The sequence below is a fragment of the Dipodomys merriami genome, unplaced genomic scaffold (genome assembly GCF_024711535.1).
Source record: "Dipodomys merriami isolate MVZ:Mamm:240054 unplaced genomic scaffold, mDipMer1.0.p SCAF_1, whole genome shotgun sequence".
NCBI lineage: Eukaryota > Metazoa > Chordata > Mammalia > Rodentia > Heteromyidae > Dipodomys > Dipodomys merriami.
The window spans coordinates 142,184,463-142,204,386 of NW_027202270.1; the positions used below are offsets into that span (position 1 = coordinate 142,184,463).

Below are 19,924 nucleotides of genomic sequence, written 5' to 3' on the forward strand. Positions count from 1 at the left end.
CATAGGGTTATGGGGAGAATTAAGAGTGGTAATTGAGGAGCAAAATTCCTGGCATGTAGCAAGCAATAAATTCAGATCGGTCTTCCTAGGTAGAGCCTATAAATAAAAGTCACTTCATTAGACCATACTTATAGATCCCTTTGGATCAGAACAGTAATATAGTTAGTATAGTTAAAGCACACAGCAAATGAAGTGGAATTGCCTGGGATCACAGCCTGGCATTACTGTTTTCTAGCTAGATAACTTTGTTTTAGTTACTTATATCTTTTCATTGGTTTCTACTGAGGATGAATGAATTAGTACCACTTGGAACAGTGGCACATAATGAACACTGTAAGACTTAATAATCACACTGTTTCTACCTCCTTCCTGTATGTTGGGTAAAACACACTACCATCAGGCAGCTTAGTGCAAGCAAATTTGTTTTTGTTTTTGTTTTCATCTGTCAACATGTATCTTGGGTAGTGTACACATTGAACCGTCTTTGTCATTTTTAAAAATCACATCTTATGGCAGATAGCAGTTTCCAAAGGTGACTGCAACCATAACTCATAACTCCCATCTCAATACGCTTCTACTATGTGGCCTGCCACTCTCTACAAGCAGGTGATGCCCTCTTTCCTGAGTGGGATGGGCTTTTGACTGCGTGAGCCAATAGAGTTCAGTAAAAATGATGTTCGGGATGACAACAGATGAGTTAGCTTCGACCTCGGATGTTGCAATATCTGCTCTGGGAATCCCAAGGCCTCTTTGCTTCTGGGGAAGTCAAACCACCTGGTAAAAAAGCCACACATGGGTGTTCCGTTTGACAGTCTTATGCTACAATCCACTTTACTGTGGGTAAAACAGCTTCCAAAACACCCCAGCCTCAGTCTCTAAATGACCCTTGGTTTTTTAGCCTTTTCAGATGAGAACTCAGTCTTTGTTGAAGAGTCAACCCATTCCTCTGTGCCCCTTTGAAATTTCTGACTTATCAGATATATGAAAATAGTCAAGTGATTATATTTTATGTTATAGATATATTTGAGGATGTTGTTATGAAGCAATATTGACTAGAATACCTTTTTTCAAATATGTCATCTTTTTTTGAGCTAACATTTGAAAAGAAAGGTGTTTTTCATTTTTTTGTGTGGGTTTTTTTTTTTGGTCGGTTGTGAGGTTTGAACTCTGGGCCTGGGCACTGTCCCTTAGCTCTTCAGCTCAAGGCTAGCACTCTACCACTTGAGCCACAATGCCTCTTCCAGTTTTCTGGTGGTTTATTGGAGATAAGTGTTTCATGGACTTTCCTGCCTGGGCTGGTTTTGAACCATGATCCTCAGATCTCAGCCTACTGAATAGCTAGGATTACAGGCATGAGCCACTGGCACCCAGCTGAAAAGACAGTTTTTGAATAGAAATAATTATTCTCTATAACTATTCATTGGAATAACTTGAGAAATTGACACTGTAAAGTTGCTTTTGTGAGTTGAAGGTTAAGTCCAGGAACTGCTGTTTATGGCTTTCCTCCTCTAACATGTGTACATTTATTTTTCTAGAACTAGAATTCTCTCGGAGACAGACAGGTACCTGTGGCTCATGCCTGTAATCCTAGCTACTCAAAAGGCTGAGATCTGAGGATTATGGTTCAAAGCCAGCCCATGCAGAAAAGTCCCAATAAATCTCATCTCCAATTAGCCATTTAAAAACTGGAAGTGGAGCTGTCACTCAAAGTGGTAGAGCACTATCCTTGAGCAAAAGAGCTCAGGGACAGTACCCTGACCCTGAGTTCAAGTGCCACAATCAACAAAAAAATTTTAAAAATTAAATAAAAACAAAGAAGACTCTCTGGTTTCTAACTGGAATAGCCATCACTTAGAAGCAGCTGTATTCAATTATTGCTATGCATTTTAAAACACGAGTGCCCTCTGATACTGAATTTTCCCTTCTGATACTGAATTTTCCCTTGCAACTTGCTCACATGGTGAAGGGGTCTCTGTCACTGAGCACTTCTATGCATATATGAACCCATCAACAGACTGCTGCTCTCTTTGGAGCCCCACTGTGGAGAAGACAGCCTCATGTTTTTAGAGTTAGACAACTGGTTGCTAGGCATATGATACCCATAGATAGGGTTAATGTGGTGTTAAATAAGGACATGGGATCCTATTTCTTAAAAGGAAGCTTTTCTGAGAACAACCATCTGGTGTGTGTGTGTCTGTGTGTTTGTGTGTGTGTGTGCGTGCACACGTGCATGCATGCATGTGTGCATGCTTGTACATCTGTACACTTCAGCTATCCTGATTTCAGACCAGAATTTCTAGTATGAGCTGATCGGAACCCTTTCCTCATTGTCAGTTTCTATCACCTTCTCTTGGGCAGGCAGATCCCATTCTGTCTGCCAGCATTTGAAGTCTGTGCTGACAGAGGTGAGGGTACAGAGCAGTGACAGATTGTCCCCTTCACATGGGTTCCCTTCTTAGGGCTTTGATCTCTTCTTCCTTGTAGGAAGCTGATTTTTTCACTTAATGCCTGCCCACCCTCCCATCCCTCCCCGTTCTTCCACCCCCCCCCCATTCCTCCACCACCCCTTCCCTCTCCTGTGCAGACCGATTGCCAAGTATACTTCCCAGGGCTGTGGCTTCTGGCAAAGTTTGTAGGGTTAGAGTCTTCTAGACGTGATTCTTAGATTTCTCTACCAGTTAGCAATACAACTTAGGCAAGTTATTTCAGTGATCATCAGTTCCTTTTAAGATTCTTTTATTAATGAGAGAATGCAGCATTTGGAATTTGGAACACTGCTTAGGATGTAACTGAAAGTTCATTGCATGTTTGCTACTCTATAGAATAAATACATGAGCTGGGCACTGATGGCTCACAACTGGAATCCTAGATACTGAGGAGGATGAAATCTGAGGATCAAGGTTCAAACTAACCCAGGTAGAAAATTCCTTGAGACTTTAATCTCCAATTAACCATGTGAAAACTGGACGCGGATCTGTGGTTCAACTGGTAGAGCACTAGTTTAGAGTTACAAAGCTAAGAGACAGTGCCTCGGCTCTGAGTTCAAGCCCCAGTATTACCTCCCTACCCTCACTCTCAAAAAAGAATAAATACATTTTAAATAGCCCCAAGCTAATGAAACTCTGGAGGCATCAGGAGATGAAATAGGCCAGGGAGGGTTCTCTTTTGAAAGACTGAGGGAGTGAGGGCTTGCCCACACCTTGACTTTGGATTTCCAGCCTTTAGATCTGCAAAACAATTTCTGTGCTTCACAACTATCTAGTTTGTGACTGTGTGTTATGACAGCCTTAAGAAATGAGCACACCTAGAATTTCTAACTACCACAATCCCAGGGGCTCACTAAGCACAGACTTCATGTATGAATCCAGAAATTCTTCCCAGGGAAGATAGCAGTAGACACCTGATCTCACCTGGACAAATAGCCTAATTTGAGCAGGTTCTGTACCCTAGCCAAGTCTCAGAGTTAACACTAAAAACAGTTCATTCTATGCTTTTCTAGTCCATTAGTTTCTCTAAATTATTATTGTTTCTTTCTTTCTTTCTTTAGTCTATTATGGGGTTTGACCTCAGGGCCTGAGCACTCTCCCTAAATTTTTTGTTCAAGGCTAGTGCTTTTCTATGTTGATCTACAGTGCCACTTCCAGTTTTCTGGTGGTTAATTGGAGATAAGAGTCTCACTGACTTTGCTGCCTGGGCTAGCTTTGAACCACAGTCCTCAGACGTCAGCCTCCTGAGTAGTTAGGATTACATGTATGAGCCACCAGTACCCAAGAACTTATGCACCCTGATGCAAATTCTTCTGAATATTTTTTATGATCTTTAAGTAGTTGTACAAAGGAGTGCACCTTGATCAATGTCACTCCTTTCAACATTTTCACCCACCCCTCCCAACCCACCCTTTCCCTTACTTATCTTAATTTTAGTTTATGTATTGAATTTCTCTGCCCTTTAACAAAGCAGTTTATGTGTACAATGCATCTTGATCTGTGTCATCACTTCAGTGTCTTCACTGGGCTTCGACCCACCCCTTCCCCTATATTTCTCAATACTGCAGTGTATTTAACTGTTCCGAATGTTCTCCTTGCTCTGTCTATATTCCTCATTCTGTCACTTTGCCTCCAGAGTAGGCAGCCCTGAGTCCCAGCTTGCACATCCTTGTTGACTTCAGAGAGGAGAAGGAAGGGGGAGACAAAACTACCCATAGCAGCGTTGGAAACCAAAACATAAACTTCCTTTTTCCAGGTTCCTTCATGAGGGCTCAACTCATTCCTGATCTGAGGCCTTCTCAATTTGGGAGCGAACACTGCAGCAGGACTAACTCCCTCGTGACTATCTGTACTTAAACATATTTTTAATTAAATGATATTATCTAGTCACAGTTCTTCATCTTTTAATTTTCAATTAACAATTATGCTCCAAGTTCTTTCAATAAGTTTCAGAAATGTTTTTTTTCCTGATGGATTTATTGATATTTCTCTCCTTAAATTTTCCCATAGAAATCAGACGCTGACATCAGCCTATATTGTCACAATGGACCAGGACTCCAGACAGATAAACTAGCTTCAGTATCACTGGACTTTTTCCTCCTCATTCATATCATCTTCATTTCCTTGGCACCGCACAAGCCTTCCTAGCATCTGTGCTCAAGTTGGCACATAATGTTGAATGGCTTTCCTTGTGGATACCACTGTTCTCTGGTTGCTATAGAAATAAGCCAGAGAACCTAACTTGGGGTTCTTATGTCTCACATACTCAAATTTAGATGAACTGTGATGTAGCTGGGGAAAAGATTATACCATATCCCTGAAATGAAAATGCAAACTTCCCATCTCGTTAGACTCCTGAAACCGATAAAGCACTCATGTAAAGATAGAAGAAGTCATTTATTGGTTCCACGTTATGATCTCTGGACTTGAGAGAATTTTTAGTGTGAAAACTTAGCCCTTAGCTTCCTTGCTTGCCCTGAAATTTAATAGAGTGGGGAGAAAGATGGAGAAAAGGACCAGTGACGTGTACACAGTTCCAGTGTGAAGATGATAAACTTCTCTTGTTTATTATAACACAGAAATAGTATGTGCTGGAAGATTAGCCAAGACTGAAACAGAAGGGTAGTGTAGCATAGGTGAGCCCAGCCTACAATGTGTTTGAAGACTCAAAGAAGAAAAATATAAGCAACCAAACCAAGCACTGAGTGTTGAGAGAGAAATAAATGGAATGTTCTATTTCTGATTGCCCTTCATTTGAGCTAAGCTTTCTTAGCTTGTTTCCTTGAAAAGAAATTGAAAATCAATCCAGAACTCATACTCCTCTTTAGCTTTTGTTATTGTAAAGCACATGTTCAATTTAAAAGTGGTATTGCTGGGAATGAAGCCATGAGAACTGGTAAATGGGCTAGGTCGTGAGGAGGGGAGAGAAGATAAATGGGAGTAGAAAGAATCTTTATAACAGTATTTCCCCCTTTAACCTGTGACCAGTAGGAAAACTTGTACCTAAGAAAACACGTAGAAATTTTTCCTCAGCCAAATTTCCAATGCCGTGTTGTAATATGTGAAGGAAGGAACTGCTTTGCATGAACCAGACAGAACTTGCCGTTGGCTTATGGATCTGGGATGTTGAGTGCTGGAGGTAAGCTACGTCAGTGGCTCAAGGTTACAATGTGAAGAGGTCCACTGAGGTTTAATGGGAACCTACACATGCTAACCAGGAGGTTTGAACAGGGGTCTTAACACTGTTTTGCTTCTATTTTTGGTGAGGAAAGCAGGTGATCATTTATTGATTGAGTTTATAGTGGCACATGGGAACTGACAGCTAGGAGTTTGAAAAAGCAGTATGAAGAATTTAGGTTGATGGTTAGAGAGGCTTCACAAGACTTTCTTAGGACAAAAAATTGTGACCATAATGGGCCATCTTGGCTCTCCCTTCCAGCCATTTGATTCTACAAACAGATGTGTCTCCAATAAATCAGTGAGTGAGCATGCAAGGGCATTGGAATCAGATGGAGTTCAACTCTCAGAGCCACTGCTTGAACATGGATGAAGACAAACAGACTAGTCTGTTTTAGTTCCTGCAGTTGTACAAGAGTGACAATAGTTATGTCTCATTTGGTGATAGTGTTATACAGGAATTTGATTCTGAACCACATGATGAGAAGTTGAATCAGGAGTCTTTATAAGAAAGCCAGTGACTATGAGCAGACACATGTCCACAAAAACTTGCAGCCTTGAATACATGTAATACTGTTAGAAAACTAATCCATTTGAGTAGTAAAGAAAGAGCAGAAAAACAATCTCAACAAACCAGATCATCTCTAATGGAGAGTTGAAGAGGGGTGCCATGGTGACCTGAGGAGTCAGGAGACTGGAGGCATGGTGCAAATGGTGGCTGAGGTGCTGGAGCCAAAATGGGGTCATGGTCAAGGGGCAGGGTCACAGGAAGCTTGAGAGTTCAAAGAGTTCATGGTACAGGACTGGCTGGGCCAGTGCTTGTTGTCCAAGTCCTTACTCCTGCTTCTAGGAATTCAGGCATGCCTATTACCTGGTGGGGGTGGGGTTTCACCTGTAAGAGTTTTCTGAAAGTTGCCATCATCTACCAAGATGCTAAGATGGAGCCAGTTAGGCCCAGTACCCATAGTTCAATAGCATTAGTCCCTATGCTAAAGCACAGTAAATATTATAACTATTAATTAGTATTTTTGCTACAGTTATTACTACTTCAACAGAAATGAAATGTCCAAGCTATTTCCTCTTTCTTTTCATTGTGTTTCCTGCCTGTAGGAGGACCAGTAAAATAACTTGTTACAATCTCAGTCCTTCAGGAATTATTGAACATGTGCCTGGCCTATCACTGCTCATATCAAAGCCAACCTAGTGTGACAATATTAGCCTAACCTGACCAATTCTTCAACCTTTCAGTGGACCCATATCAACTTGGGCTTCACCAGCAACATCTACCACCTGCTCCTCCTCTTCCTCCTCCTCCTCCCCCTCCTTCTTCATCTTCTCCTTTTATTTTTTATTTTTTGGTCAGTCATGGGGCCTGAACTCTGGGCCTGGGTGCTGTCCCTCAGCTCTTCAGCTCAAGGCAAGCATTCCTACCACTTGAGCCATAGTGCCACTTCCAGCTTTTTCTGCTTATGTGGTACTGAGGAATCAAACCCAGGGCCTCATGCATGCAAGGCAAGCACTCTACCACTGAGCCACCCTCTCAGCCCAACATCTACCTTCTAACTACTAATTTGCAGTTTCTCTTGGATCTCAGAACTTTCAAAATTGGATATGGACATTTTCATTACTAGTAGTCCATAGGCAATTATAAAATCATTAATCTTTGTAAACTTAAAAGTGCACTCATTAGCAAAGATTCTTGCCAAATTTTCATTATTCAGGGCTACAGAGTAGATGAATAATTGGGCAAAAATCCCTCATAGCAAGAAGATCATAATGATTTAACATGGAAATGTCAATCTACTGTAAGTAGTTCAAGACTTTTGCATTCTCCTTGGATTAAAAAAATGTTGTAAGCTGAGTGCTAGTGGCTCATGCCTGTAATCCTAGCTACTCAGAAAGCTGAAATTTGAGGACTATGGTTCAAATCAGCTCAGTTAAGAAAGTTTGTGGAATTCCTACCTCCAATAAACTAGCAAAAAGCCAAACTTGGAGCTGTGGCTCAAGTGGCAGAGAATCAACCTTCAGCAAAAAAACTAAGGGTCAGAACTCGGGTCCCTAATTCCAGATTGAGGACCACACACACACACACACACACACACACACACACACACACACACACACACACACACACACACACACACACACACACACACACACACACACACACACACACACACACACACACACACACACTGTGAAAATGAGTTGCTGCATGATTGTAGGCAGCATGAACTCTCCAAGAAGGCATTAAGTGGCACAAAAAATGGAGTGGCCAACTCTCTGATCAGACACTGAAGAGAAGGGAGAAAAACATGAAAAAGGACTGTGCCTTTGGTTACTTATTTTTGGAATCTATACGGGGCATCTGAGAAAAGCCATATACTGCTTTTGATGATTTTATGTGTGTACATGTGTGCTTGTTTTCCTTTCTCCTTTTTTTAGCCATATGATCAAAACAGGATGAAATAAACAATTCTGCCTGACTAAAAATAAACACGCAAGTACACACAGATACAAGAATTTCCCAGTTTAAAAGCTACTGTAAGGATTGAGTAGATCTCCTGACATCTTCTCTCAAGAAAAGCCAGACTCCAATAAATCAGCTCCTAGAGGCCTGGCTTGTGTTCCAGAAAGATGACCAGAGGCAGGTGGAATCAAAGCAACTTGATTTATCCTGCTGAGCTAACTTTAGATTATGTTTTTCTAAAGTGCTTTCTGCAGTATTTTCTTCAGGCTTCTGGATTTGTAGGACAATTCACTTTATAAAAGAAAGAGAGAACATTTCATCAGATTCGGGTGATCCTCAGATCTTATAATAACCATGATTCAACAACTTATCGGTGACTGCATTAAACAGCAATAACAAAATAAAGGAAAAAGAAACATCTATGTGGATCCTTTTCCTGCGAAAGACTGAATAGTTCTCTATGAAAGTCAAGCCTTTGCATAAAATTTGGTTATCATTATTTTCAGAGCAGATGGAGCCAGAGAGGGCTCAAGTTCCCTCACAGGCAGAATCTGGCCAAATTTGTCCCTAATTAGCAATGCACCACACTGTTAAATGGCCTTCTCATTCCATTTGCAGGCCAAAGCCTCTGCGACCTGAAATGAACCACCTGAGACCACCATTCCACAATCACCGCCTATAAATCGTCCTGTAATGGACATCCTGTCAGTGGCTCCAATGTGAGAGGTGACAAAGGAAGCGAGCAGGCGGCTTGGGGTTTTCCTTATTTTCTACTTTAATACCATCAAAGAAAATTCCAGTTCCTCAGAGGTCACCAGCCAAGGAAATAAAAATATCTTTTTCTGTCTCACTACTTGTTTTCTCTATTCATATTTCTTCGCTTTCTCACAGAGAAAGAAATGTGAAGGATATTTTCCTCTTAAAATAATACCACATACCTATGCGAACTGGTGATCTGCAAGAGCACACGGATCTGTCATTTTCTTTTCTTGTACTTTGCACCTATTTGGAGAAGAGATAAGTGGTCAATCCTTCTGCTAGGCTAATGAATGTGCATGGCTACAGCAAGTGTCCTATGTGCTGTCCCTCCTCCCTGTTCCATCACCCTCTGACCCTGACATAGGATCAGTACCAACTGAGGGCTTTGAAGACTTATTTGGGGCCCCACTAAGGCCCATGATCCTTCTTTGTGGCCCACAGCATATTGCTGGCTCTGCCAGTCTACAAAGACAAAATTTTCATACAGGTTTTTAACTTATCTCTAATACGCTACTGCAAATGGAAACATCTCATCAAATTTATCAGTAGTATCAGCTGTGTTGGTCCAAGAAAAAAAATCAATTCAGTTCTGTATTGTATGAGAGTGTTCATGTATCTTTGTATGTGAGAATGTGATCTTTCAGAAAATTTTAGAATTACTCTATCCTTTATCTTGACAGCTTATCCAGGACTTTTTTTTTTAGTAGCTTTTCATACAACATGTTCAAAAATAAAGGCAAATATTCCATCAGGGCAATTCTAAAACAAATCTCATGTTACTTTCCAAACTAAAATCCCTTACTACTTCTATTAGCTCTTGAAATTAATACTTTGGATTTCTAAGGTTTACTATTTTTGAGTAGAACAGATTATGTTTGTCTCTGAAAACATGGACACAGCATCTTACATTATTGTAGTGTCTTCTGCATTTATAGTTTTATATATTAGTGGGAGCTAAAGTAAATATTTGAGGCAAGTCAGATAATAATAATAGCATGTAGACTCCATAATAGGAGCCTGAAACTAAGCTAAGACTTCATACCCATGACCTTACTTAATTCTCAAGAAGATATTGCATTAGATACCAATACCCATGACCTTATTCAATTTGCAAGATAATTTTGCCTTAGCTATCAACATCATCCCTATGTTAGAGATAAAACTGGAGTATAGGAGGATTTAGTAAAGTCATACAGCTAGTAGGTGATGTAGGCTCATCTCCTCCCGGCATTTAAACAGTTAACCATGTGTCACTTGTCCACCTGCCTTTGACAAATGACTGTCTCCCTAGAACTTTCAAAGTTGTCTTGGTTGTGTTTGTCAATCTCACTATAAATAAATGAAGCCCCTGCTGGTCTGTGTCTACCAGGATTTTCCAATCATTCTGTATGCAGGAGAACAGACATGGCCAAAAAGGAATCCCTGTGGAGAGCAGCTGGTGCTGGCCACTGGGGGCACAGAATCGTCTGGAACACTGGCTCTTGGCTATTTGTTATTAACCAAATTTTTTTTCTGAGGTAGTTTTTGATGACAAATATTCTGGGACAAAACGTAACCATCAAACAAACCCAAAGGAAAAAACCCAAATATGTAGGCAAGAAAAATCATTTGGAAGGAAAATAATGTGAATCCCAAACCTCACAGACCTCATGTGAGGAGTTACTGTCATATTAAACTGAAAGACATCCCAAAGGAAGGAAAGCAAGGGCAAAATTATTTTGCCACTGCAGGCATTCGTGCCCATTTCTTCATGCAAATACTGAGGGAAAGATCCTGCTTTGGCTAAGAAAGGCTCACTGTTACTAGGTGGTATTTCCTTGGGAATCTTTAGCAGCAACATAATCTATGGTTTTCTCCTAATACACAGAAAAATAAAGTTCCTAAAGTGAGATAAAGGCCAGCCATCAACAAAGTCTCTATAATCTCTTTCCCATCTCCTTTCAGACAGTTGAATTTTTTCCTTCTTTATTGAAATGCTGTGCTCAGTAGAGGTATAAACCAATTGTAAGAGATCATTAATTTAAACAGTCTGACAGCCTAACCAAATCTTGAGATGGGACTTCTGAGATTCACTATCCCATGTGTCACAAAGAGAAATTCACATTCCGGGAGAGTATGATCTCACATAGCAACCTGTCATGTTGATGGCGCATCCTCCAGAGTTTAAACCATTTGCAAGGGATTGTAGCAGCCCCAGCACATTACCATATTCATGTTGAGGATTCACCATCTCCTCCATCTTGGGAAACCTTGGCACTGAATAAAACAGTCGAGCGGATCTTTTATGCAAATACTACCAACAAATATGGACCACTTAGCATATGTGTCTCGCTGGCCATAAGGAGTGTTAGTATTGGAAAAGCTGCTTCCTGCCAAGAACACCAGAGTCATCCTGTCATGAACTATTAATTCAGAGATCAGTCTTCTTGTTGGCAGCTAACCACCAAACCCACAAAGTTGTGCTTAATTTGCTCTTGGAGGATGGACTAAGTTCTCCTCTCCAAACTGTGAGAATGTTGCCTTTTTGTGGCACCCTGGAAAAGGCCTGTCCCACAGCTCCTGACCAAATAGTACTTTCCCCAGCTGTTGGTGGCATAGCTAATCTGTTACAGTGGTCTTGCCTGAAAGTAAGGACAAGTCCCATTCTGAAGAGAAATGTGGCTTTATATGAACAAAAGTTAATATAGTCTTCCAACAGCTTTCTTATTTACACAATAAAAAAGATGTGCTACTTTCTTGGCTGCCCTAGAGTCTATATGGCAGCAACCACAAGAATAGATACCTAGATGTTTCTTAGGATATGTACAAGTGTGCTGCTGCTTCTTTACATAGAACAAATTTTGTAGGAGAATATGTTCTTTATTTATTCATAATTTTTTGGGGGGGTGGATAGGACTCTACCTTAACTTTAAAATAAAGCTTAAACCCACACCTAAGGTAATGAGTGTATTGTACTGTGCTTCTTGTTGTCCAGGTATTAGTTCAGAAGATTTGCATGTGAATTCCGAGATGTTTGCTAACATTAGCGGGACATAGGCTAAGTGCTATAGCTAACACGTATAATCCCAGCTATTCAGGAGGCTAAGATCTGAGAATCACATTTTGGAGCCAGGCTGAGTGGAAAGAACTTTGCAAAAGACTCCTATCTACAATTAGCCAGCAAAAAGCCAGAAGTGGAGGTATGGGCTCAAATGGTAGACAGTCAGCTTTGAGTGAAAAAGCTAATGTGAAGTCTTGAGTTCAAGTCCTGTCCCAGCACACACACACACACACACACACACACACACACACACACACACACACACACACACACACACGAGTGGAGTATTCAAGAACTAAGCCTAGGGAAGTCAGTCTTGGACTGAGAAGAGGAAATTACAATCCAGAGAGGTGAGGGAACCTTCAAGGAGGGAGCCATCTGGCTTTGTTAGACACTGCTTTCAAATCAGCTATGAGGAAGTCTTAGAAGCTGTAAGGCTGCAGAGCATTGATACCTTGAGAAGAGATAAGAGTCTCGGAAACTAGTCAGGGAGAACTCGGCATTCATGGGTTCAGGAGAGAGGAAGAGCGAAGCAACTGGAAGTCACGAGAACAGATGGTGTCTTTCAAAGGATTTCCTTCTCAAAGTAAAGAGGAAAGTGGAAGTATAACTAGAAGAGGAAGTAGGGTCAGAAGAGGGTTATTTTTAAAACAACAGAAATAATAGCACAGTTGTTAGCTGACAGGAAGGATTCTGTAGAGAGAACTCTTGACGGTACAGGAGAGGGGCGTGGGAGAATGGTTGGGGCAAAGGTCCTTGGATAGGATGGAAATACAGGGCTGGTGGCCAGGTGGAGACTGCTGGGGGTCAGAAAGCAGGCCAGGCCATCCTTGTGAGGAGGAGTAGCCGGGCCAGAGGTAGGCGGGTTGGGAGATACCACGTGGAATACGTGATTGCTCTGTTCACATCACCTTTATTTCCTTGTTCATGTAACGTATACTTCACACTTAGAGGTGACTGGCTGTGTTCTTGTGAGACCAGACAATGGTAATGTTAGGACTTTTGTGCTAAGAGTTGTGCTTTTCTTATTAGTTTTGTTTCTAACTTAGGAAAATCAGTAAAGGTGATAGCCCAAGGAGCCCAGAGCTAGGCCTGTCTTTCTAGAAACAAATTCCTAATGTCAGATCAGATGGTTCTGAGTCTCTTAACCTGACCTGGTCACTTCCAGGCAGGAAACCTTCCATGTTCTAGACTTCCAGAGTGTCTGCCTTCTCTTCACTCCACACTGCCTTCACTCTCTGTCAAGAAATATGAATAATAGTAGCAAAGAGTAAACCAAAAATAAGCCCCAGGGAACTCCAGGCAAGTCTCTACTTTCCCATGTTTATATTGGCATTGTCCCTGATAATTTCTTTCTATGCTTTTGATCTCTGATGGTGATATCTTCAGGGCCTGAGAGATAGTATACATATATTCTTCTCCACAACTTAGAATTGGAGATTTTCAATGTCCAGCCAGACAAGCATAAGAAATGGAAGTGGGTTTGTTGTGTCATCCAGTTCTGGTGGATCTGATATGTAGGGTAGGCATTGCTAATTCCATTTTATGGAAGGATCAGAGAGATTAAGTAACTTGTTAAAAACTTACTTACTGCACACTGGTAAGCAGGAGACCGACACTTGAGCCAGGAGATCTCAGAGCTCAACAGCCATATTCTTCACATTATACTTGGTCAATTAGGAGACGCAAACAACGTGCCAGTGAGTGAAAACCTTTCCTGTCTGTCTCTAAGCTCTCCGGGTAGTTCAGGTGATCCTACCTGAAGACCTTGTTCTCTGGGGTTTGTGTTACAAAGAACCTTTTGTTATGCCTCGGGCATTCAGACCATTGCTTACTGCCAAAGTAACTTAATTTATCAGAGGGCTCTCTGGTATATAGATACCAAACAGTCCAAACTATTTGCTCTACTGTTTTCCTAGCCAAAAATTCAGTAAGAGAAGAAGTCTAGGCACTGAGCTGGAATGCAGGTCTGCTGTTTTTGTCTTTGTGATGGCTCACTTTCAAAATCAACTTTTTTTTTTTTTCTCATTATGGCAGTAATGTTTTCCTGCCCTGCATTGTGCCTCCCAAATTTACTTCTTAGACATTCCAAGTAGGCATTTATTGCCTTTTACAGGTCAGCTTTTCCAAGTACAGGACCCACCCAAGACACTCTATTCTCCATTTGGAGAGTTCTTAGTCCTTGCCATTAGCTACCTTTAGTGGGAAGATAGAGACTACCTAGGTGAACTCCTCAACCCCTCCATTCTTGTAGCAGCTTTGCAGATTGCTCATCCAGTCTTCCTTCTTCCCCTTTTCTAAGAAGTAGGAAACTGTGGTACCATCTTTCCAACATAACGTTTCAACTGTCTGCTCAAACTCCTTCTCTCCTATCTCTCCTTATTAGGAACTCCTTCTAAAAATTTTGAGCTCATATTCTACCCAATGTCTAAGTTCTTCTTCTCCTTCTCCTTCTTTCCTTTCCTCCTCCTCCTCCTCCTCCTCTTCCTCTTCCTCCTCCTCCTCTTCCTCTTCCTCCTCCTCCTCTTTCTCCTCCTCCTCCTCTTTCTCCTCCTCCTCCTCCTCCTCCTCCTCCTCTTCTTCTTCTTCTTCTTCTTCCTTCTTCTTCTTCTTCTTCTTCTTCTTCTTCTTCTTCTTCTTCTTCTTCTTCTTCTTCTTCTTCTTCTTCTTCTTCTTCTTCTTCTTCTTCTTCTTCTTCTTCTTCTTCTTCTCCTTCTTCTCCTCTTTCTCCTCCTCCTCCTCATTATTATAATTACTATAATTATTATTATTTGTGGTACTAGGGATCAAATATGGGGTCTAGTCCATGCTACTACAGAGCTATATTCCCAGCGCAGTAACTCCCACTTCAAAAATACATCTCCTATCTTTTTTTGCACTGGTCCCGGGCTTGAACTCAGGGCCTGGATGCTGTCCCTATGTTTTTTGTTGTTGTTGTTTGTTTTTGGTTTGTGCTCAAGGCTGGTGGTATACTACTTAAGCCACAGCTCCATTTCTGGCTTTTTTGGGTACTTAATTGGAAATGAGTCTCCATGGACACTCTGCCTGGGCTGGCTTCAAACTGCAATCCTCAGATCTCAGCCTCCTGAGTAGCTAAGATTATAGGTATGAGCCACCAGCACCTCACTATTACTATTTTTTTGTGAGTCTGCCAGTTCTGGGGCTTAAATTCAGGGAATTACACTCATGCTTGGCTTTTTTTTCTCAAGTAGCACTCTACTACTTGAGCCACAGTTCCACTCTGGCCTTTGGCTAAATTTGTCTGCCCACACTGATTCTGGACCATGATGCTCAGATCACAGTCTCCTAAGTAGCTAGAATTACAGGCATTGAATCATCAGCACCTAGCCTTCCTATCTTCTTATACCACCATCCTGTTTTTTTTTTAAGTTTCATTGCCAAAATGGTTAGATAAAATGGGAAAGTAGATACACATACTTATTTTTATTCAAGTCTACCCCAAACATTCTACTGAAATCTACCACTTGAAGTGTCTCTACTGGGCTCCTCAGGACCATAGGAAAAGGCCTGGTTAAGGTCTTTACAACATTTAGCTTCTATAGGGTGATGAGTGTTCACAGCAGTCAAGTTTGAATACAGTCATAGCTCAGCCACTTCTTAGCTTTGGTACGTGCTTTAGAGCAAAACTCGGCACATAGCAAATAGCCCACTAGCATTGGTTGTTATTCTTCTCTTAGCTCTTATTAGTTACTTTTTCTTTTGGAAAGTCTTTCATTCCTAAGCTTTCCTGAAATCCCCTAGTGACCTTTCCTCATTCTCAAATATGGCTTAACCCATGGCCTCTACCTCCCATTTTCCCTTTCCCTGCTGTGTTCTTTCCCTACTTAATCTGACTTACTACTACCTGGTGTTCTTCTGCCCTGGGTCAATAGCTAAAATTTCTTTTTTTTTTAAATTATATTTTATTTGTGAAGATACTGTACAGAGGGGTTACAGTTACATGGGCAGGATAATGCATACATTTCTTACCAAGCATCGCAGCCTCCTCCTTTTGTTTACCCTTCACATCCCTTCCCAGCCTCCCCCCTCCCCCCCAATCCCAATCTTTCTCCTTCCCCCCCTCCCCCCCCCCCCCCCCCCGCACCAACGTTGTAAGGCTTGTTTTGGACATGACAACTTGTACTTCTCATTGTTGCAACAGGTCCACCTGTATCTTTAAACAACTGGTTTTTCCCCATCTCCTCCTCAAGTTATACTGACATCAAATATAGTGAAAGCAGGGGTTATACTGTGGGGGAGGGACATACAAAGCAACCAAGAGATAATCTTATAAGTGCATTAGAAACACATGCATGAAAGCAAAAAACATTAAGATACATATCTAAGGGTTCATTTTCCTGACATCACATTATCTGACCTTTTCCGCTTGACTCATAGATATACTAGATATTGCAAATAAGGGAAACCATGGACCTATGTTTCTTTGGGCCTGGCTTACTTCACTTAATATAATTTTTTCCAAGTTTTTCCATTTCCTAACAAATGGGGCAATGTCATTCTTTCTGATGGAGGCATAGAATTCCATTGTGTATATATACCACATTTTCTTGATCCATTCATCTACTGAGGGGCATCTGGGTTGGTTCCATATCTTAGCTATGGTAAATAATGCTGCAATAAACATAGTTGTGCTGGTAATAGCTAAAATTTCTACCCTAGGTTATGACTGTTTTTCTCCCCTTATTCCATGGGAGGCTTACTCCAACATACTTCCTTCACTAAGTCTTACAGGCTCATCCATTGTTGGTCAGAAATAGCTCTTCCTTAGGAATCCTCTCACTATTCAGGTTCTCATTTTTGTATTCACTCTGAGATGTCATGACACTGGGTTATTGTTGGCTCCCTTTGTTACACTGTAGACACCGCTGGGTAGGTGTCATATTTGAGTTCCCACCTGCTGTGGAATTTTTCTCCTGGTAGGCTAAAGGGGCTGGGAATGTAGTTTAGTGGTACAGTGCTTGCTTAGCTTGCTTGAGGGCCCTGGGTTCAATTTTTTGGTAACACATAAAAACTAAATAAAATAAATAATTTTTAGAAAGAAAGACCTAAAGGAGGGAAATGTAAAAAAAATGAACCAAGAGATGGGGATATGGAGATAACAGACCAAGGGGAGGGTTAAGACAGGAGAGAGAAAGGAAAGGTGCAGAAGAACTTAGGAAATGGGTGGCACAGCAGCAGGGGAGGAAGATAAAGAAGGAGGGTCCTCTCCCCTTTACCCCAAGGCTTTGGGTCTTTATTTTTCTAATGTAATTTCCCTGACCCAGAGAGAATGAAGCTACATTTTGACAGGGCATTTTGATGATTACTATTTGTACAGTTTTGGAAGATTTGTAAATACAAAGTTTAAGAAAGAGATCAATTTTGTTATTTTTTAAAAAAATAAAAGTAGCCTTTAAATGTTAAAGTGGGACTAATGTCTTTAAATATATTCTTTCATTTTCCTGATGAAACATTAAAGATAAAATACTATGACCCCACTAGCTATAAATATTGGATCTTTAAATGACCAGATGAGAAATACTGATAAATTATATAAAGACTATCTATTTATACCTTTTTTTCTTTACTTACCCTGGCACCAAAAGGAGGAAAAATCCAATACATTAAATTCATTTTTAGTATTACTTGTCCTCTCAATCCCCCTTTTTTTCTTTACATCAATAGTAAACAGTGTAATTAATTAAGCTGAATTTCTACAAGCTGTTTTCCTAATGCGATCATTTAAATATAGAACAGATGCTGTACAAATGCTACTTGGATGAGACTTGCTCTACTCTTGAAGTCTCTCCTCGAGTGTTCCATGGACAGTTTTAGATCTTTTATTTCTAAGAACTGGTATATAAATATCTTCCACAGAAAAGCAAAGAAACCAACAGCTTCCTATCTGTAGTCCAAGAAAACACCACTGGGATGAAAGCTCAGAAACATATTTGGGGTCTGGCCAATCACAAGACCCTTGGAGTGCAGATGTCAGGTTGCAATTTAAAATGTGGAGACTGGATAGGAATAAACTTTCCTGAGAGCTCCCCCTTCACTCCTGGCTGGGGATTCAGATGGGGAGCACAGTTACGCTCACAGATGACTTCACAGAAGTGAAGATCCCATCTGTAGACAGATGAAAAGGAGGAGGAAATTTTTCTTGGGTACTTTGCTTGAGACATGTTGGAAACAAAATAGTCTATCACATCTCCCTAACAGCATCAGCTGGTTCTCTTGCCAACAATCAACTGGGTTGACAATCTAAACTTGGAGAATTGCATCATCTGTCTGAGAGGTCTGTGGCTCCCTCCTGCTTTATTACTAGGAAAATGGAGCCTCAAAAAGCCCATGGCACCCTAGCATCTGCAGCCTGCTGTGTGTTAAAGCTTTGTACTCACCTGCTCAAGCCCAAACAATGAAGACAACTCTTACTAGCAGAATACTTTTAACCTGGCATCAATTAGATTTCTTCATGGTCTCCACTCTGCTCTCTCCACAACAGGGCCTGGGCCATACAGATTTCATCAACTAGACCTTGGTTAAAAGAACACATTGGCAGGAAATGAAGTAGGAGAACAGCAAGGTCTGGGTGTTTATTTCCCCAGCTTGCTCTCTGCCTGATTGCAAAGACTCAGCTGCTTCCTTCCACCACAGGCTACAATCACGTGTGTTCTTCTAACCACTTGTTTCCTCCAGGTGAGGAACTGTAAAAGTTAATGATAAACTTGTATCAAAGAGCCCTAAAATTCTCACTTTGAGTGTGTAATCTGCTTTAATGGATCCCTGGCTGAGATGTGGTCCAACAATAATGGATTATTGATGACAATCACTAATAATGGCATACTGAAGATTTGAAGACCTGCACACAAATCACATAACAAATGCTGTGATTCTCTCTCATTGTTGCCCTTTAGCATGGGAGGAAAGGGAAAAAAAAGCAAAGTTCCCATGTTTCTTATGTCTGCTACAGACCATGTTTTAAACATGTTGAAGAGGGAGTTTTGTTTTGATGTGTCCATCTATGCATGCAATTTTTCTTGACTAGACTCATCCTCTTCCTCACTCTCCAAACTCCTGGCATAGACCTTTATCATGATGGGTAAGACTGGGCCATGGGGATCTTCTAGGTTTCAAGTATTTGATGTTATAATTGAGTTAAGGCTTACTGGTAAGTTTCACTTTTATGTTGAAGGTATGCAAATGTTAACATCAATGTCCAGGAACCTGGGGATCACAACTAGAATGATTGGAAACTTTAAAACTATGGCTTAGAGAACTTGCAACCTGCCAGTAAGTTCATATATGATTTCATGTGTGTGTGTGTGTGTGTGTGTGTGTGTGTGTGTGTGTGTGTGTGTGTGTGTGTGTGTTTTGTGCCAGTCCTGAAGTTTGAACTCAAGGCCTAGGCACTGTCCCTGAGCTTCTTTTGCTCAAGGCTTAGTGCTACACCACATGTGAACAGCTCTATTTTTAGTTGGAGATAAGAGTCTTAATGGACTTTCCTGCCGGGGTGACTCTGCACTGAGATCCTCAGATCTCAGCCTCTTAAGTAGCTAGGATTACTGTGTGAGCCTCCTGCACCTGGCTTTGTGTTTGTTTTTTCTCCCTCAGTTTTACCATTCATATGCCAACAAGATCCTTCTTAGTTATCCATCTTCTTTCCTTACTTTTTCCCACTTGAGTTATTTAATCCTCCTCAAGAAGACAAGTATGTCCCAGAAACTAGATGAAGGAATACAAGAGTACACAGATCAAGTTGTTTTCCTTCAAGTTAAACTTTTCTTGTGTGTAAATTGGTCTTTTGGCAAAGTAACATATAATGAGAGGAAGGAGCCTGTACTTGAAGAGGGGTCACACAAAAGCCAAGGATGTTGCATGGGTCACAGCAATGCTATAAATAGTTTTGTTCTTCTGTCCTCCAGTCCATGCTTTTCCCACAGCTACAGCAGGGGGTAAGGTCCTAATGTAATTCTTCAGTAGTAAAATATAATT

General features: G+C 41.0%; 1 long non-coding RNA gene across 1 annotated transcript; it reads right to left on the bottom strand.

The window, feature by feature from the left end:
• Positions 1-7,933: 7,933 nt before the first annotated feature.
• On the bottom strand, positions 7,934-18,475 carry LOC138834195 (uncharacterized). Its single transcript, XR_011374003.1, has 3 exons — positions 18,331-18,475; positions 9,072-9,135; positions 7,934-8,424 (listed from the first exon to the last, which is right to left on the bottom strand). It is a non-coding gene; the product is annotated as an uncharacterized lncRNA (long non-coding RNA).
• Between the last annotated feature and the right edge of the window lie 1,449 nt (positions 18,476-19,924).